The sequence below is a fragment of the Pinus tabuliformis genome, chromosome 2_2, assembly GCF_031772625.1.
Source record: "Pinus tabuliformis cultivar Carrire ecotype Pingquan chromosome 2_2, CPIR1, whole genome shotgun sequence".
Taxonomy (NCBI): Eukaryota; Viridiplantae; Streptophyta; class Pinopsida; order Pinales; family Pinaceae; genus Pinus; species Pinus tabuliformis.
Window position 1 is genome coordinate 187,201,450 of NC_142300.1, and position 21,819 is coordinate 187,223,268.

Sequence of the window (21,819 nt, forward strand, 5' to 3'; positions counted from 1 at the left end):
GGCACCCACATCAAAATTGGAAAAGGAGGAGGACAAGGAACAAAAGGAATAGTAGGTTCCTCCTCTGAAATGAGAGATGCCTCATGGTTTACAAAAGTTGGGGAAGTAGGAACATCAAGGGGTTGAAATTCACCATGCAAAGAGATGTGAACCAAATTATTAAACTTTCATTTAAAGAAATCCTAATCTGTGTCTTCTCCTGGAAATTCATAACAAAGGTGAAGGAATCAATCAAAAAATCCTCAACTAATTTATTAGGCTTCATCCTTAGTTGATTAACTCTTTTAAGAACATTCTGGTAATCATACCTATCAAACGCTTTATGTAGCTCCTTCCCAAGTTGGTTGAATGAACATATAGAAGAAGTGGGTAATGTATGACACCATCGATTAACACGATCTTTAAATTTGAGGGTCAGTAATCTAGCCATGACATCCTTGGAATGTATTTCGTTATAAAATAAAAAATGGACAACTTAAAATAGATGTTCATGAAGAGTTAATTTACCCTCACCATCAAACTTAAATTGGGATATGTTATGAATAAATCCACTGGGATGGTAAGATTAAGCTCTTTAGAAAAACATCATGGGATTATGATTTTGGGAAGATCCATTTTGAATAAGAGATTCCGAGTAGACTCAACGGGAACAACCTATTTTCTGCCGCTCCTTCTAGCGCCATTGTTGATAGTGCTGGAAATTCGTCAACCAAGGGGTCTCCCCAATATGAAGTACCAATTAGACCTCACACCATTTGGAATAGGAGCCCCATACAGAGTATCGACCTGGTTTCCATGTGCTCTTATAGATTTTCCTTGGCTCTGACTATTAGCACGAGAGAGGAGTGAAATGGTGCTTTTGAAAAGAAAGAAGGTGTGCCTAGTAACTATTTAGTTGTAGGTGTGTCAAATTTATTCTACTTCAGAGGGAAAGAGTAAAGTGAGCCTTTAAGAGAGAGGTAATGGTACCACCCTAGAAGAGGCATGCACAATCAAGAAAGATCCATCTAACATCTAGCTGAATATTCCACAAAAGATGTGACAGTCATTACAACCAATCAATGAGAAAGATCTGTCTAGTATCTTGTGGAACAATCCACAAGGATGGGATAGCAATAAAAACCATTACAACACATTCTCAATAAGATAAGGACTAAAATAGCCAAAATAGTTCAACTACTTTAGCACATATGGAAGCAAACATGAAGTACAAGCATCTGCAGAATAGTCTTACAAATATTCATAATCCATGCATGAATAACGTGTTGGCCTTGAAGGGTTCTGCTATTAAGTAAAAGTTCCAATACACCTATATACAATGAAAATAAATAGCTCCAATAGTGGGGTATTAGAGCCACTCCTTGCTCCTTAAAATAATTGATTTTCCTCTCTAATTCCTTGTAGGAGGAGCCAAGGTGAAAATTCCTTTGCTCATATAATGAGGGTGTATATATAACCAAGAGGTGATGTTTCACCTTTATGAATCTTTGAATACTCTCATGACTATTTGACTTCCTATGAATTTTTGATTTTACATGACGCTTCATATTCTGAATGTGTCTTTTGGACTTCCACTTTACAATACATTTTGAATAGGTAGTTACATAATCCACAATAATGATGTGGCATAAGATGACTTGTGAAAAGACATGACATGGCATTGATGACATGGACTGCATGATGATGTGACAGTTCCAAGTTACCCTTCTTACTACTTCTTTCTTTGCATCTTATTGAAAATATGGTACATGTTCTTCTTCTTCCTCCTCTGTATGACTTGAAGATGAGGAGTCTTCCATGTGATCTTAATCTTCATCTTCTATTATATTTTGATGTTCCTTCATCTTCTCACCTAATGATCATCTTATCTCTTCAGCTCCATATGTATCTTCTAGCATGTTCCCCTTCTCCATTTCCTCCATCATCTTGGCATAACATGATAACATACATGCATATGCAATCCACTTGTGACAAGATGACATCATTCCAATAAACCCCTAGTCTAAGATGGTTCATATTGATCCACTGACAAAGCCAGAACTAGGTGATAGACTGGGAAAGAGGCTGAGTAACTGTGTAATTGTGCAGTCAAGGGTGAAGCTTGACCCTTAAGACTGTGCAATGCACAGTTCAGGATGAACTGAGGAAGAAGATTGCATAGTTTTGGAGCTTAGTGAGTGAGGCTGAGGGGTTGGGTGTTGTTTCTGTCAATTGAGTAGTTTTGGGAGGAAAAGAAGATCTGATGATTGTGGAGTTATCAAACTCAAGAGCTAAAGGATTTGGCTTGAGGTTTGAGACTACGCAATGCGCAGTTCAGTCCTGGCTGGAGGGCATGATTGTGTAGTTTTAGAGGCCAAGGCTTGGGATTGAGCATTGAAATTGTAAAATGCACAATACTAGAAGGATAGGAGGCTAGATGATTGTGTATTAGTGTAGTTCAGGAGCTCAAGGCTGAGGCTTGAGGACTGAGACTGTGCAATGCTGTCTTAGATAGAGAGAAAGATTTCATAGTTCTGAGACTCAGTGGTTGGGATTAAGTACCAAAGTCGCGAAATACACAGTTCTGGGATGCAGATACTATGCATTCCGTAGTTCCAAGAGACAAGGTCGCTACTTGAGGGCTGAGACTGTGCAATGCACAATTCAGGAGGGATGGATGAGGCTAGGTTGTTGGGAATTTTCTAAAATTTGGACTAAGTGTGGGACCGAAGAGACTATTGTGAATAGTGATATGGCTTGATTGTGATCACACACTTGAAACACTTTGACACAACAACATAGATCATTTGAAATACGTTAACAAAATATTTCCCTCAATGTGACAACTTTGTGATCACTTTATGACAAGTGCGACACTAAAAGGTACACTTTATGACGACTATGACAACACTTGTGCGACAGTGATTAAAATTTTGGAATGAGTGCAACTGATATTTACATGGTTAGATCAACTCATTCACACAAAGATAACCCCTTTAACCCACAAGAAAAGACATGCATACATTGTGCAACAACTAACATTCGAAAAGATGCCAATTGCTAAAGTGTGAACGACTCTTGCAATATGTGAACGACCATGAAAGTAACACATGCCAAAGCAAAGATAACATGAAAATGAAACTAATTAAAGTGAAAGAAAGCAAAAGCAACAACCAAAAACATGAAAATGACACTCGTGAAAAAAAGGATGCGCAGGAGCAACAGTTTGCAAAACTCATAGAAATGGAAGTAAAAACGCAACTATAATGTGAGAAATTGTCATCGTGAGTGCACAATAACCATCAACATGGATTGGAAATCACACAAGAACATTCTTTACAAAACGTGCTATGCTTGTCCAAGATTGTGTAAAAGAATGTGCTCATGCACTTGTTATAGATTGAGCATGTGTGAGAAAGTGACTTCGACACTTCCAATCCAAGAAGGGGGCCCAAAAGCATCAGCTGACTAAGAAGTGACTACAGAAGGACCAATCGTAAGAGCCACAATAGGCTCCAAAATTCAAGTGTACGCAAAATTTTGGATGGTTTTTGTCACAGCAACGACAAGAAACTTTAATATTCCCCAGGGGAAAATTTTGATAGTGTCAGAAACATGTCAAATTTATTCTCATCTTTCTCAGTTTTTCGCAAGGAACATAATGGTGTGATCACTTTCTTCATCTAAGAAGTTGAATTTCATTCATCCTGCAGAAGAGAATCTTTGAGATTCTCTAGGAGCTGAAACTTGACCAAATGCCAAAAGGGGTTCAGTTTACAGTTAGATTTCACGATTTTTCACTGGGAATTCAACCGTGTTGTCCATTTCCTCAACAAAGTTATGCATTTTTAGGCTTTCCCAAGAAGTGGAGGTATAAGATGCATTGATGCCATGTCTTTTTTTATTTTGCTGAGATGATGATTTGATGTTGAGATCCATGTATGCCATTTTGTTGCAGGATCCTTGTTTGCCGCTTCATGTGAAAGTTTGATATTTTGTCATGATGAAGGAGAGCTTATATGGGTGAGAGCTCTTATAGGAGAATGTCTCGTGGAGATACATGCCACTCTAGTTAAGGGAGTTCTTCCTTGTATTTACAAAGAATACATCATCTACTCATCATCATCTTGCAACATTTAATGAAGTGGCCTCCCCACTCTTAACACTAGGGACCGGAGACATAACCCACACTGGGAAAACTTTGTTATCAAGTTGTGTTTGTTCTCATATTTGATGGTTTCCCTTATGTTTCCTCTTATTTAAAGTATGAAAATGTGGTTTTTTCATACTCTTTCACTTGCAATTATGCTAAAATCACAGAAGTAAAAGATCTTGGTTAATTCTGGTAGCTGAGATAATCGGAATCAAGGCCCTTTCAGGGTGACATGTCTAGATGATTTCATGCTTACGTCATCAATGCCATGTAGTGCCTTCTAAGTGGTGACATGTGTTACCCATATTTGGCTCACTTAGCCACTTGAAAGTGCCAAAAATGCATGCCACATCTACTCCATGTGTTGACATCATGCTAACATCATTAGTCTAACTATGCCTCCATATCATCACCTTGATCCAATCAAAATATGCTTTTGCTACTATTTTGTGCGCTCCAAGTCTGGAAGCTCAATTGGGTCCCACAAGGTTAGGGTCGGGGGTCAGAGCGATTTCCCTATTGCATACCTACGTCAACTTTTGAAGGCCCAAAATCCTACTAGGTTGAATTCCTAAGTTCATACCTCCACCAAATACACCAACAAGTTTGGAAAAACACCAAACTTGCACCAATTTGACCCTTCACCAATTTAGCTCTGCAACTTTTGACTTTGGGGGTACTAAACTTTGACTGACAATAATTTCTAATCCAGGAGGCCATTTGCAGACTTATATATACCATTGGAAATATATTTCCAATCTCTATCCATCTAAGTACATTATAAAAGCACTTGAAGTGATATTTTGGACTAGAATTGGTTCCAAAATAGTTACACCTTCATTATCTTTTCCTTTACCATTATTTGAGCTAATCTTCATTCTTTTTGCAACCATCTCTACTTTTTCCTTCATCTTATTGACCTTTCCCATCAATGAAAATACATTTCTAACATTATTCCTCTTTGGCATTGATGGCTACACCATTCAAACAAAACAACATCACCAATGATCAAGCAAAGATAATTGTACTTCTCCTCTCTCATTCTTCTTCTTCTTTTTTTGGTGTTTTTGAGGCCCTTCTCCCCCTTTGACATCAATGACAAAGAAACTAATGGGATCCCCTTGCAACCTTTCTCCCCCTATCTTGTTGATACTGTGTACCTAACAACTTTCTTTTGATATGGTGAGTGATTTGTTGTCTAGCTTTCTTCCTCATGAGGAAGGTCTAGTGGAGGGAGTCAAGAAGAACTAATCCAAATATTTGCCTTAAATACTCAAATTGTTCTCTTAGGATAGGTTTGGAAAATATATCAGCTACCCACTCTTTCGTAGCTAGATACTCTAGCTCAACAATATGATTTTCAACATGCACCCTTAAGAAATGGTACTTGATTGGAATATGATTTGTCTTTGAATGAAAAACATGACTTTTAGACATGTTGATGCCACTTGTATTATCATATATGATATGAATAGGATGATCATATAATACATGTAAATCCTATAAAGTTTACTTCATCCATAAGAGATAAGTGCAACAAGAAGTTTCTACTATATGTTTTGCTTTAGCAGTAGAGAGACAAAGATAGAATGAAGCTTTCTTTCAATCTCTTGGATCTCTTAGACCTGAGCCCTCCTAAAAACCCATCAGAGTTTGAGTGAAAGTAGGTTCAAAAATTTTGAAGGATTTGCAAAATTTTGTGGGATTTGAAGCCTACACACATAATCTCTTGGATCATAATGACATTCAAGCAGTGGAATTCCAACAAATGCTTGAGGGAAATATTTTTGGAGGCTCCCCCTAATCCCTTTGCATTGAAGGAGATGATTATCATGGAGCACCCTTAGGGTAGAACACATATTTCATTAAATTTGGAAGTATTTTATTACAAGGCCTTCAACAACATTCATTCTTTTGTAAATCGCCATATTAGCTTGATTCAACGTTAAAATAATTTGCAAGTAATTTCAACCAATTAGAGATCATGAATAGGTCAAACATGGGGTTGTTATGTACAATAGTATCAATACACAATAGGAGTGTGAAATCAAACTCTTAGAAGAAATTGATTTAAGCTAAATCATATTAGTATGTCAAACATCCAATAAAGATATTATAGTTATGGATAACATGCTAGATTCCTCCATGTTTAAATTTTATGCCTGGCAACTCTAACCCCCTTTCCCCCAACCTACGGGGGATTTGTTGATTGAATGATGGTGATGTGAGGATCTTATTGTAAATGACAAGGATAGGTGTCCCTTGCATTGCATTGAGACTAGTCTACTAAAACCTAAGTAAAATGTTCTTGTGCTCAATTTCCTACGATCCCTTTGTGCCTTTATGAAGCACTAATGAGGCAGTCATCATTCATCTTCATAGCATGCAGGAATCCACTATAAAAGTTATACATTGTTGATCTAGGTATTTCAAGAAGGTTAGGTACCCTTGATCTATCTCCACTCAAATCCAAGTACATCAAATGAGATTTCTTAAATGGGTATTCAAGTCATTCCATTATGATGTACAGTGTCACAAATTGAAGTAAACAAGAAACTTTAGTGGTGACTTCTTGTAAGTAGTGGAGGCAAGGGTTTTCAAATATTAGCACAGTTAATGGTAGTGTGGATATTGATATCTTCTTGTAAACATTTTCAAAACCAATAATAGTCTCGATGTAAATTTAGTGTCAACCAATTGTATGGAAAATCATGATTGACCATTACTTTCACTAAGAAGAGAAAATGATAAGCATTTTTAATGGGGGAGAAATAAATGTGAAACATAACTCATGTATTTTAGTTGAAATTTATATAAGTCCCCATGTTCTTTAATTATTAAATAATTAATGTAAATACAAATAAATTATCATTAAGATATTGATTTTGAAGATTAAACATGTATTAAAAGGCATTCATCTATGACACTTGATTTTTCATGTAGCCTGAATAAACCACTTAAAGTTGATTATCAATTAATCCTAAATAGTTTTGTATAAAATAAATCTTTACTTGCATTAATAGCTTTATTTCAAAAATAAATTACATTTATAAACTTATATGAATACATATAACTAAATGAAATTCAATAAATAACTTCTGAGTCTTATTGGATTTTATGAGATTATTTTAAGTACAAATAGTTTATTTAAGAATTCAAATTTACAAAATGTTAATATTGATGGGAAAAGCATGTCATATGGTGTAAAAAGTTTAAAGGCATCCATTTATGGCCCATCTCTTGAATGAGCTTAAATAGTCTACTTAATGCTCATGGTGAATTTATTAATCCATGTTTTATTAGAAAATTCATTTTCTTTACATGGTTTTTATTCTAGAAATAGCAATTTCACATTTATACATTCATATTAAACCACATGATAGTTAAATAAAAATCAATTAATGCTTTCTTGACTTATTGACTTATATGACATGATTACATATAGGAATAATTAATTTAATAATTCATAGTTAGAAAAAGTTGTCAATTCGAAATAGAATAAACTATTTAAAACTCATAAATAATTAATTTTAAATTATTAATTTTCTAAAAAATATATTTTTTACTTATATTGAGATCTTTATTTCAAAAATAAATTCCATTTATACATACATACATTCTAAATATAATTTAATACATACTTGTCTTGTTGGTTTCTATAAGATTATTTCAATTACAAATAATTTATTTAAGAATTGAAATTTACCAAATGTTAATAAAGGTGGGAAAATCAAATGCCATATGTTGCATAAAGTTTAAGTACACTTATTTATGACACGTACCTTGAAATAACTTTAGCAATATACTTAACATTCATTACCAATTAATTATTCCATGTGTTTTTAGGAAAAACATTTCATATTACATGGAGTTTTATTTAAAAAAAAAAGTGCCACATTTACACACTTAAATTAAACTTCATGATATGAAAATAAAAGTTGATAAATGGATTTCTTAAGACCACTTAAAACTCATTATCAATTAATTATAATTTGTTTTGTAAAATATATATATTTACTTACATTAAGTTACATTTAAAAATTGCATCACATTTATGAACTTCTATCAATGCGTATAGCCAAATAGAATTCTTCAAGTCATATTGGATTCTATGGAATTATTTAAACCACAAATAAACTCTTTAGGAATTGAAAATGACAAAATGCTAATATGGATTGGAAAATCAATGTCATGTGGTGCAAAAAGTTTCAATACAACCATTTTTTACCCATCTCTTTAATGAGTCTAGATGGTCCACTTAACACATTGTTAATTAATTATCCCATGTTTTATTAAGAAGAGAATTTTGTTTTTCATAGAGTTTTGTTTCAAAACAATACAATATGAGATTAATACAGCCTTAATAGATTATGTGATAGACAAATAAAAGTCAATAAATGGATTCCTTATTAAATTAAATGAGATGAGATGATTGCAAATACAAATAGTTGATTCAAGAATATATGAAAAAAAATATGGGTTAAAAATTGAATGCCCTACAATTTAACGAGTAGTATTCACTTATGAGCCATCACCCATTAGCCTAAATAGTCCACTTAATACTTATTATCAAGAAATTAAAAGACTTATTTTCGAAAAATGCATCATAGTATATGGCTATTATAAATCACATTTATATACTCATATTAATGGACATAACTAAGTACAAGTCAATAGTATAATTATAGCTCACGAGATATGATTTTAGTTTATTTAAAATATAAATTTACAAAAAAGCGACTTTAAATAATGAAATTAGATGCCTTATGATTCAAAAAGTTCAATGACATAATTCATCCATGATAGTATGTAATCAAACCTTGATAATCCACTTATCAATCATTATCATCATATATATGTTTTTTTAAGAAATGCAAAATTATTTACAATATATTTTTATCTAAAAAATTACATATCACATTTATGCATTCATATTAGTGCATTTTATATGTAAACAATGAATCACTGACTTTGTGCCTTGTTGATTTTCAATATGATATGATTGCAGTTACAACCATTAATTGATTTTAGCATATAAATTTATGAAAACTATCGATTGAGAAATCACATATCTTATGCTTCAAATAGATCAAATCATTTACCTATGACACATTTATCATTAGCCTTAATAATGAATAATGCATTGTGAATAGTGAATAATGCACATAACATTTATCAAGTAAATTATTATAATTTCTTTAGTAAGAATAGCACCTTTGTTTGCAAGGAGTTCTATTTCAAAACTTATATTTCACATTTATATATGATTATTGACACATATAAGTAAACATAAGTCATTAAAAATAACAAGCCTCAATGGTTCATGTAAGATAATTTGAATGGAAAACAATTCATTTAAGAACACACGCGCGCACGCCCACACATCTTAGAAATAAAATCGATACAACAAAGTCATTGCAAATACATTTATAAATAATAAGAAATATACATATTAATATAATTGGCAATTCCCATATATTTCAAAAATTATAAAATCATACAAATTGATTCAACAAAAACTATGTCCAAAATGTATTGAAAAATTGGAATGTACTTTTCAACAAATTTATAAAAGAAATTATCTCCATGAACTACAATGAAGTACATGTTCTTTTGAACATTCGAATGTACTCATGTTTTTGTTTGATACGATGAAGTGTCTTAAGAAAGGGGAATAAAACTTGCATAAGCCACGTATCTTACTCTTTTCCTATATATGATTTTATCAAAATGTGGTTTGATCGATATCTGATGAATTGAGAAGTATGCTTTTCTGTATCTATTAGCAATACATTTGATTCTTCATAATTATCTCCATATTGGGACCACACATCAATCAACTTTTTCTCATAAAATTGTCTTGCTCTCCCTACTTCCAATTTTGTTTGCAAATGACAATGAGACCTGTCCCACGCAAATTTAAAGTCCGCTATATCAATATTTGATTTTTCAAGTACTTTTCGGATGTACTTGTCAGTGACATTTAATGTCCATATTGCGACATCATAATTTATTAAGCAATATTTTAATACTTATGACTGAAAAGGCCTTAAAAAATAAGACCTATCACCAAACTGCCAATCTGGTTCTTTTTTAATATGAAAATTTTGTTCATCTTTGGTGTATGATCGGAAGAATACTCTTCCATTTCAAATATCAACAACATCTTTTGACTTGTAGTAATTCCCATCTGCATCTGCACTGCAACCACATGTATGATATTAATATATCTCCACTTCAACACTTCATTGCTTAAGGACATAAAAACCTATCATTTTAAAAATGATGTTAATATTTATTATGAACTATTTCCATTTGTATGCAAATGTAATTTTACAATGAGTTCAAAGTATCACAAAATACAAATACAATTGCCCCATTAAAATGAACAAACAAATAATATGTTTACTTTATACATAGAGCCTAATACCTTTATTTAATTTGTATGGAATAAAAGTCTTATAAGAATGCATTGACCCACCATTTAAATCATTGATTTTACGACTTGTAACGATTTATTTAATTGCAATTGAAAAATATAATTACAATGGTCTAGTACAAGTAAACAAACTAATTATATATTAATTTTCACATACAATATAATACAATTTTTAAATTTCAAACCTAATTAATTATATGTTAATTTATAGAGTTTCTACCTTAGTTTTTTTTTGTGCTTCTTTTAGTACAAATTGTATGTTTATTGTTGGTGCTACATACAACTTAATATAATTTTTCAACTTATATGAAATAAAAAGGGTTATAAGAATGCAATGGGTCATCCTTCACATTACTAATTTCTAAGAGGTATAACGATAACTTAAACCACATTTAAAGCAAATAATTGTAATGATCTAATTAAAACAAATAGACCAGTTATCTATTAATTTTACATACAATGTAATCCATTGTAAAAAATATATATATAGCATGGGAAATTTTGATATGAAAACATTAAATGACTATTCATCTCACCAAAAATAAAAAATCAAAATCAAAATATTTTATTTTTAGTAATGACAAACCAAATCAACAATTCTTTTATTAGTGTTGTGAAATAAAAGTAATAATTCATAATGTCATACATATAATAGCATGATATAAACATCTGTAATCTTAAGGTACTTCTAAATGTAATTTAACATCCTTCAAAATAGCTCGCACATCTGTAGCCTTGTTGAGTTTATGCAATATTCTCCATAGCTCATTGATCAACCAATTATCCCCTTGATTTGCTCCAATGAATGGAGGGGCAAGAATCACATTTTCTTTTGGATTCTCTTTCACTCGCTCAATTAAACAAACAACTATAATAGTATTGGTTGCATCATATTGGGTATGCATTTCCCACACTTTTTTCAATGATTTAGTGTGTATAACTTTCGTTGGATTTTCAATGACCTTATGTACCTTTTGTGGCTTACAGTCTGAAGCAGTCCACTTAAACACAAGTTTATCTTGTAATGTTTCTGAAACCAACTTTTTTAGAAATCTTGTTGTGCTTTGTTTCAAAGCTGTCGTCCAAATTGCAATGTCAAGAGATTCATTTTTGAAACACATTTCAAAAAGTGATTTTGCATGTGGATGAATCCAAAATATTTTTTTCTCTATTGTGTAATCAGCATCAGCTCCCATTTTCTCAATATGCCCTTTGTTTGTTGCTTCATCATCGATGCTATGATAGAAAATGTCCTTTAGTTCAAAAATAACTAGTTTCCTTTCAGTTATTTTGGCTGCAACACAATGGAAAATAATATAGTCAAACCATCTTATTCATGTTACAAAAATTACTAAAAAAATTGTTGAAACGATACACTTACCTTGAGTGGTTTTTGCACTATTTATAAATGAAACAATAATTTCTTTTATCATCTTGATAGGACTTGGAGTAAACATATTAAACCTTCAATCAAATACCAATTGTACTTCTTATTAAACCTTCAATCAAATACCAATACCAAGAAAAACATTAGTAATGAAACCTTTAAAAAGAAACACACACGCACACACCTTTAACATTACTTTGATTGTTAATTTTATCCTTTTTATTTGTTCCTATAATAAAAATATACAAAGTTATGGTAGTTACAAGCATTTGAGTTTGAAGAATAATAAGATAAACAAAAAGACAAATTATAAGTATTTGATATGACATTATCTTCATATTTGTATTGTTGCACCTCATCATCATTTGAGTTACCTTTATTTGTTTCCAAATTAAACATATAAAATATTTTGAATTGTGAAAATGAATAGAATCATTAAATAACAAGGAAAACAAGTGGACAAATTATAAGTACCTGATGTTATATTTTGTTCTTGATTAAATTTTTGTTTAACTTTCATTTGATCAATGTCTTGGTTCTCTTTGCTTGTCACTATAATAAACATAAAAAAAATGTTATAAATTGTGACAATGAACAAAATTCATTAAACTATACAAAAAAGAATCATCTATAATCATCCATAATAATATTTTGGTCTTGATTGTAGTTTTGTGGGATAGTACCCTGGTCATTATATGCATTCTCTTTATTTCCAACTATAATCAACATATGAAATGATATGAATCACAATAGTTTAGAATAATAATAAAATAAAAAAAAGATAGAGTTACAATGATTAATACCCTTTTCTATCTCCATCGTTCCATGGTCATTGTCTTGATTAATTTCATTCATCTCATAATTCCCTATAATAGTCATCCAAAAATGTTATGAATATGGAAATTAAATAAATTGAAAAAATATCAAGAGAAAAAACCAAACAAATTATGTACCTGGTATGATAACTTCTTCCTCTCCTCCTTCTCCTCCTATTTCCATCTCCATACTTTTTTCAACAACATAAGCACTATGTTGATTAATTTTTTTCTTCCCACTTTCATCATTCTCTATTTTATAATCTCCATAATTAGTCATTTTAGTAAACACTTTGACAATTAAGAAATATGAAAAAAATAGTATCCAAAGTAATAAAAAAATAAAAAAATAAAAAATTGCAGTACCCGAATTTTCCAAGAAGTTAATGGATACCAGATTTGATAGTTGAAAAGATTTGTAATTATTTAACATGATTGTCCTTTGTGACTCTGTTTGCACATAACATGAAATTCTTCTTCCATATGTACAACAAGCCTTGATTAAATTTTTCCCCGCATAAAGAGAAATAACCTCTTTTGCATCACTAAATTGTTGGTGTTTTTCCACTAAATCCATCCAGAAATCATAATCTCTCTCATTTTCATCAAATGTGTCTTCAAATGTGTGAGAGTATTTTATAGCCTCCAAAATTTTTAATTCTAAAGTATAAAAATGTATAATAAGAACTATATCATAATTATAATTGTTTTGGGACTTATATTCATAAATGCCACTAGTCATTTTATAGTTGAACTTGGAGTTTTTTATGGAAATTTCCAAAGACTGACGTACATCATTACAAAACCAAAGTTTTACTAAGAGAACTGTAGTAAAGTCATTCAACTCATTTTTTTCGATAAGAAATTGAAAAAATTCAATGTAATATCCCTTGTGGAATTATTCTTTTTTCAAAGCGGGTATATCCAAAACAACAAGGTCATTATGTAAAATTGGTTGCAACTGACATGGAAAAGAGTGCAAAAGTGTTGACAAAAGATAAGCGCCCCCAAAATGACAACCAAATTCAAAATTGTTATCAACCTGTTGAACACTTGTTGATCCACTTATCATTCTATCAAGGACTCCACATGCTTGCTGAGAAAGGGACTCTATCTTTGTATTACGTGTTCCTTTGACATAAGTATACCCCTCCACCGTGTTGCAAAAAATGGTAAATATGATATCATTAATTTCATAATGCTTAAGAATGTTGAATGTGGTAGGAGTCATCTCATTCAAGTTTTGATCATGACTTTGACAATATGTAACCATTGCATCCAATATTATTATGTTGGTTTTCAATTTATAACAATAATATTTTAATTTTATGGAATTTGATGATGATTAATTGGAATAGAAAACCAAATGGTTTCATCCAATAGCTTATATGCTACTGAAGCAATTTCTTCCATGGTTAATCCCTGAAGGGGCCGAAGGGTAGCTGGTGTCAAACTGTGTAGACTATTTCTCTTGTAGTTCTCAAAATCAAGTTGGCTTGGAGAACACTTTAATGTGCCTAGTTGATAACAGTTAAAACATTGTCCCATTTATCCCAAATAGGCTCATCAAGATATAAGAGAATTTTTTTATTAGAAAAAATTGTAATTGGATAGTCAAAGAATAAGCACAACATTTCATCATCAGCCTGATAAAATAATAAATATAGACTAATAAGAATTCAATGTAAAAATGAAACTAAATAATGTGTTATAATCTAATGAGAAATCATTATAAATATAAAAAAATATGACTTATATTATCAGCTTTAGTCATTTATCTACAATAAAAATGGATACAATAATAAAATGTTAAATGTAAAAATAATTAAAATTACATACCTTGTCTTCAGCCGTCTTAGAACATCCAATCCTCCATTTCATTAATTTTTCATTGGCAATTAAGAAATTTCTTGCCGACCGCACACAATCAATAAATGGAGTTTTGAAGAATACCTTATTTGCATAATTTAATTGACAACAAATGCGGATTACCTCAGTGGGTTCAATTGATGGATGCAACAATCGAGCATTACGTTTTTTATATTTTTTTTTTTCACTTCTCTCGATACATTATATTTAGGATTTGTTAAAATTTCTTTCGCTGCTTGAATGGTATGTTGACCATCAACTATCGAAAAATTGATATTCTTAGAATTTAGATCTGTCTCATTTATAATTTTGATAGAGTTGACCAATGGATTAGGCTAATTGAAGTCAAATGGAATCAGAAGGGCATCGAGTAATGAGGTTTGAAATTTTTCTAGGAATGATTTCACTAATACTTGAACATTTAAATCATCTCGTGATCTTAATTTGAAACTTTGGGGGCTACTTTACATATTTCAACAACCACTTTTCTATTAAAGGAGTTTGAAACTAGATAGCAATGCTTGAAGGCTTCATGAATCTCATCACATTGATTTGCAAGGTTAGTTGTCTCAAATTCAACTTTCTTAGTTTTTTGAATTTCTATACTGAGCTTGAAATCACTTTTTGTTATGTTCTCCTCCAAATCAGATAAATATACTCTTATCAAAGCAAGTAATTGAGAATCAATTTTATCATCTCATATTTTATTAAGAAATTTACCTTTTTGTTGTAAATGAAGAAGTACTTACATAGCGATATCTTAGAACTGTGGCGATTGCGTTTTAAAAGATTTGCACAACTATTTAGTCCAGATTTAGAGAAGCTCTCAAAGTTATCCAACTTGAACATTGAATTCTTTATCGTATTTGTTGAATCGCTACTTGAAGCTTCAGTCAGATCTGGTCTAAAATTTGTATACTACACTTGACATGAAATTAATATTACCTCATTTTCTTTAATAATTTCCACTTGAAAGTCAATGTAATTTTCATTGTAAGCATAGCAATTAATTATTATTCCTAATATCTCTGGTTCATTTCCATCTATTGATCCAAATAGATACATATCAGGAAACATATTCATGGGAGCTTCTATTTGGATGTACTAATCTTGCACAAACTCATATTTATTATATGTATTGTATTTTTTAATCATTTCTAAAGTAGAAGTAGAAGGTGTTATTGATATTGCCTTTCGAGTTGAATAACTTTTCTTTTTCTTAAATGATGGTTGTAACATTTCATTTGCTTTTGGGCCAACCAATTCTACAAATAACAACAAAAAAATATTTGCATTAATCAAAATGAAAATATAATTTCAAATATTGTCACATAATGTTCTTATAAATATTGAAAAACCACCTAATCTAACCATTTCTAAGAGAGTGTACATAAAATATAAAACCACCACACGAGTTGGAGGGAATGTTTGTATATCACTTTTTTTTTGTTTCTTCTTCACTACTTTACTTCGAATTTCAGGCACACCAGATTCTGCAGTTTCTAGAAAAAAATTATGGAATACATGAAATACCAAATATATATATATATATATATATATATATATATATATATATATATATATATATCTATATATATATATCTATATATATATATATATATATATATATATATATATATATATATATATATATATATATATATATATATATATATATATATATATATATATATATATATATATATATATATATATATATATATTCACAAAGTCGGTTGCTAGATGTATTGAAAAAAGAAGGGGGAGACTAAGCTCCCATTTTACAAAGGATGAGCTCACAGGATTAGCTTGTGGTTGTATTACATTATGGCAGTTCACAAAAATGCTTTTACTGTTCGATTGAAAGGTCCTAATACAAGTATAAATTCTGATAAATTGGGACAAAAGCAGGTTGAATTTGCAATACATCTAGTCGATACTTATATGGCTGATCTGTCAAGCATTGGAGGCCTCCGGATGGTTGTCTATTGCTGCAACTCTTGCACTGGAGGAGCTGGTGCTTGGACCGTTTGAGCTGTTGATCTTGTCCAACATGAAATTGAGGATCTCAACTGACTCTTGGATGTGTGCACAGGTATTTGAGAGAGCGCTGAATTGCTCCTACAGAGAGGAAATGTGGTGCAAAAAAAGATTGAGGTCAACCTCATATTTTGCTGTGAGAATCCTTGTGGCAGCATCGATTTTCTCATCTAGCAGGCGTTGATGAGTTATGACTTGTTCAATCTCGGCTTGAAGGTCCTGGAAATGCAAGCAATCCTCGCTTCGATCCATAAGGAGAACTTCAGCGCTGACTTGAGGCAACTTTGGAGAAGAGCACGCACTTACTGCAACTATAAATCTGAATACAGTTCTGAGAGAGCTATCTATCTGAGAACCAGGCACTAAAGCCGAACTGGATAAACCACAACATAGCAATACAGTGAAACAAAGGAACAAAGAAGCGGGAGTGACTGAATCGGAGAGGAGGATTCGGTCTAGGGGGACCTGGAGTTAGAGGCGAGGCTAGGCCTACTGGTGATCACTATGGAGAAAGCAAAGGCAAATGAACAAAGGGGAGAAGGGCCATGGAGATGAGGAGGAGGCTTGTTGGAATATATAGCTGGCCGACAGGGGCAAGAAGAGGACCAGATCACAAGGAGGAAGCAAGGGCGATCACGGGTTTTACTGTCCAAGATTCGATTTGCTGTGTCAAAATCTCCAGAGATGTGATACGACTGTAAAGTCAGGGATTTGTTGCAGTGAATATCAGACATCTTTTGGATTTGGTCAGAGTCCTTATTAGCAGAGGCACAGTTCAATGGAGGGGATCGATTTGGAGCGATCATGAATATCAGGGAATGAATTGATGCAGGTTCGCGTGGTTGCATAGGATACTTCCTCTTTCCCGTGAGCAGGCTTGACTGGCTCTTTTGTCTGCATCTTGGTTGTTGGAGCGGAGGACATGAAAGAATTGGTACTCCAAATCCTGAGTTAGCAGACTTTTACATCGATTGATGATTTGATGTAAAAAGAGATTGGATGCTTGTCGATTGCTATTCATTAAGCTTATTATGATGGCAGAGTCACCAAATATGAGAGCTTTTTTAATCCCTTGGACCTGAAGTTGAAGGATGCCTTGGTAGAGGCCCAGAGCTTCAGCTCTGTTGTTGGTTAAATTTCCCAAACCCCATTCAAAAGAGGACACTGGTACGCCTGAAGGGTTGAGAATGATGCCCCTGCTCCTGCTGCTCCCGGATTAGATTTAGATGCTCCGTCAAAGAATAAAGAATGAGATTTCTTTGATTGGAGCCATTTACTAAATTCTTCCTTTGTTAGGCGGATTTTCCAATCAAGATTGTTGGCTTTGCCTCTGAACTTGTTGATTTTTACTGTTGAAGTATTACTGGTCTTGTCAATAAGGTGCTGAATGAAACTTCTTTCCTCTGCCCATAGACTGGTGGAGTCGATTTTTTTTGTTGTCTTGGATGCTATGGTTTCAGAAGCCAGACTTGTTGCTTTGATGAGAATGTGCCTGGTTGTAGTTATTTTATCTCGGAATATCATGCTGTTCCGAGCAATCCATATACGCCACAGAAGAGCAAAAGGGATGGCGTTCCAAACTCTTTTAGCTGGATTTTGCTTCACTGATTGCCAAGGATAGTTTCTCCTCCAGTTATTTAGAGCTTCGTCAATGGAGTGCTGAGAATTCCAAATGGGGGGTGCAGAAGGAATGATGTTGTTCCAGCATGAGGCTGCAAAGGGACAGGAAATGAATAAGTGTTGTATGGATTCCTCTGCAACTTTACAGTTGGGACATCTAGAGGGTCCAACGATGCCTCTTTTCTTGAGATTCTCTGTAGTTAGTAGTTTCCCATGCAGGAGAGTCCACATGAAAAATTTGACTTTTGGAATTGCTTCAGCTCTCTTTAAAATCTTCCAGTGTGTCCAAACAGTCGTTGGGTATTCCTTGCTACTTAGATAGTTGTAACCTGCTTTGATTGAATAATTGGTTCCTGTAGGATCCCATCGGAACTCATCCTTTTCATCTTTGATGGTGGGCGCAATACTGTGCAGGTGGTTGCAAAAAGAATCGAAGCTGCCTTTAAGATGGTGGGGGATGGGTGGAAATTCCCATCGCATCCAAACATTGGTTGATACATTCCATTGAGAGATTTGGCTCAGATTAGATATACCTTTGCTTTGTAAATAATGAATTATAGGATCCATACCTGGGAGACTGTTTAAGGGTGGGTTCCCCATGATTTTATCCGAACCAAAGTTCACCGTTTCACCTCCTTTTGGCACTTTGGAGACATTTTGCGCCATGAATGCAATGGATTTTTTGCAAAGCTTCCATATCTTTGTACAATTTCTGCTGGGGATCTCGGAAGTGAGAAGATGCTGCCTTGACTGATTGAGATATTTTGCCTCCAGGACTTTTTTCCACCAGGCTGTTTGATTGTCCAGAAGTCTCCAAATCAACTTTCCACCAAATGCTAAATTCATGAGAGATGGGGATCTTATGCCAAGACCTCCATTCTCTGGGCTTTGAATGACTTGTTTCCATTTTACTAGGTTGTATTTTTTCTTTTCATTCTTGCCCCCTTGCCAGAGAAAAAATCTGAGAATGCTATCCATTTTTCGATGGTATGAAGCTGGAGCTTGTGCCAGGGAGAATTGATAGAGGGGAAGGGAGGAGAGGCCTGATTTTAGAAGCACCTGTCGCCCAGCTGGATTGAGCCACAGAGTTCCCCATTTCTGAACTTTCCTTTTCATTTTGTCTAATGTTAAATCCCAAACACCTGTCTTTGCATTCCCTATGCTTACCGGCATTCCCAAGTAACTGAAGCAGTCCCAATTTAACTTGCAGGGGACACCAAAAATGTTGGCTATGCTGTGAATCGTTTGAGGTGAAGCGTTCCATCCATAAATGCAGCTTTTGAGGTGATTTATTTGACCTCCTGAATATCTCATAAATTTGTCTAGCAAGGATTTGAATCTTCTTGCTATAATGGTGGTCGCCCCCCCTAGCAATAGGGTGTCATCAGCGAATTGAGAGTGATTTATGTTTTTAATGCCATTTTCAAACTTAATGCCCATGATGAGACCTGATTGCCTCTTCTGGTCAAGTGCACAACTAAATGATTCTGCCATGAGGATGAAGAGATATGGGGATAAGGGACAACCTCGTCTTAATCCTCTTGAGGATTGAAAGGAAGGTCTAGGTCTTCCGTTGATGAGGGGAGCGATCCATGGGACAGAGATACAGGCTCTTATGACATTAATAAGGAGAGGTGATAAGCCCATCCTCTGGAGAACTACAAATAAGAATGAATTCCTTACCCTGTCGAAGGCATTGGCCAAGTCTAGTTTCAAAATAAATCCTTTTTCATTCCTTGCATGACTTGAATGGATGGATTCTTGAGACAACAGAATAGAATCTGAAATTTGTCTATTAGCCATAAAGCCTCCTTGGTTTTCAGAGATTAGCATCGGAAGGAGAGGTTTGAGCCGAGAGGCTATGATTTTAGTGAAGATTTTGTATGAAGAATTGCATAATGATATAGGCCTGAAGCGAGAGAAATTGGAAGGGTGGTTCTCCTTAGGAATGAGGGCCAGATGGGTAGAATTTGTATATCCACCTATTTTGCCTTTTCTCTGGATCCACTTGAAGTATTTGATGAGATCCTTCTTTATCAGCTCCCAGTAATCTCTGTAAAAACAAATTGGGAATCCATCCGGTCCAGGTGCCTTGTTGGGATGGAGACTCCAGATTGCTTCCACTATTTCTTCCTCTTTTATTTTTGCTATCAGGCTTTTGTTCAAATCAGCTGTGATTTTAGTAGGAAAATGCTGTAGCAGATCATCATAAAGTTCTTCCTCCTTTGTTTCAGTTAAGAGTTCCTTAAAATGGTTTGTGGCAGCTCCTTTGATATCTGCTTGTTCAACATGTTGAGTCCCTGCGCTGTCTACAATGGCAGTTATGGTATTTCTGATTTGTCTTGCAGTGGCTTGTTTGTGAAAGAAGGAGGTATTCTTGTCCCTTCTTTCCAGCCACATTTGCCTTGATTTGATGCACCACTTTTCTTCCTCCTCTCTTTTAATTCTGTTCAGTTGATTGTAAAGCTCTTCTTCTTAAACCTTTTCATTTTTGCAATATTCCTTTTGTTCTATTGCGCATTGAAGTTCTGCAATTTTGGACTTAAGCTCACGTTTTTCCTTTTCAGGCTCATTGTAGTGCGATTTGGCCCAATTTTTGAGCGCTTTTTGCACATTCCTTAATTTATTCTCCCATATGAAACCTGGGGAACCTTCAATATGTTGTCCCCAGGTGTGCTGGATGATGTTTTAGGCTACTTGATAATCACAACAAATGTGATTATATTGAATGGAAGCAGACCGAGGGGGCAGTGTATATCCAATGCTAGAGTGATTGGGTAGTGATCCGAAACAACAAAGGGCAAGATGGAGGAATTGACAATTGAAAAGGTTGATAGGAGGGAGATGTTGACCAAGAATTGGTCCAGCCTCTCCATGATATTGTTGCTGCCCAACCTACGATTGCTCCATGTGTACTTGCGATTTTTTGGAGTTATATCTATCAAGTCACCAGTGTGCATTATATTTTCCATTTGGTTTCTGAAAGGATCTGGCATAAAGCTTCCCCCACGCTTTTCGTTGGCATGCAGGATTAAGTTGAAGTCACCTCCTAATATGATGTTGCTGTTATCTTCTTCCATTATGTTTTTACTGAGAGCTTCCCAACAGATTTCTTTATCCCTGTAGTGATTAGGGACATATACATTAAAAATGACAATCTGCTGTTTGCTAATGTTATTTCTCAGAACTGTTTTTATCCAATGCTGTTCAATTAGATCAGCTTCACTATTCCATTCATTTTGATTCCAGATGGTAGTGATTCCACCAGAAGCCCCTCTAGCTTCGCATATGCTTCCTTTATAACATTTATACTTTTCAATGATCTTGTTGATTTCTGGTTCTCTTTGCTTTGTTTCCTGTAATAAGATGATGGATGGTTTCTCCTGCGCGATAAGATCTTTTAGAGCATTGGTTTTGGAGGGGTGCCCGAGTCCCCTGCTGTTCCATGAAAGAATTTTGATCATTTCAGACCTGTGGTTCGAGGAGGTGCTCTGCCTCCCTTGTCTCTGCTTGCTAT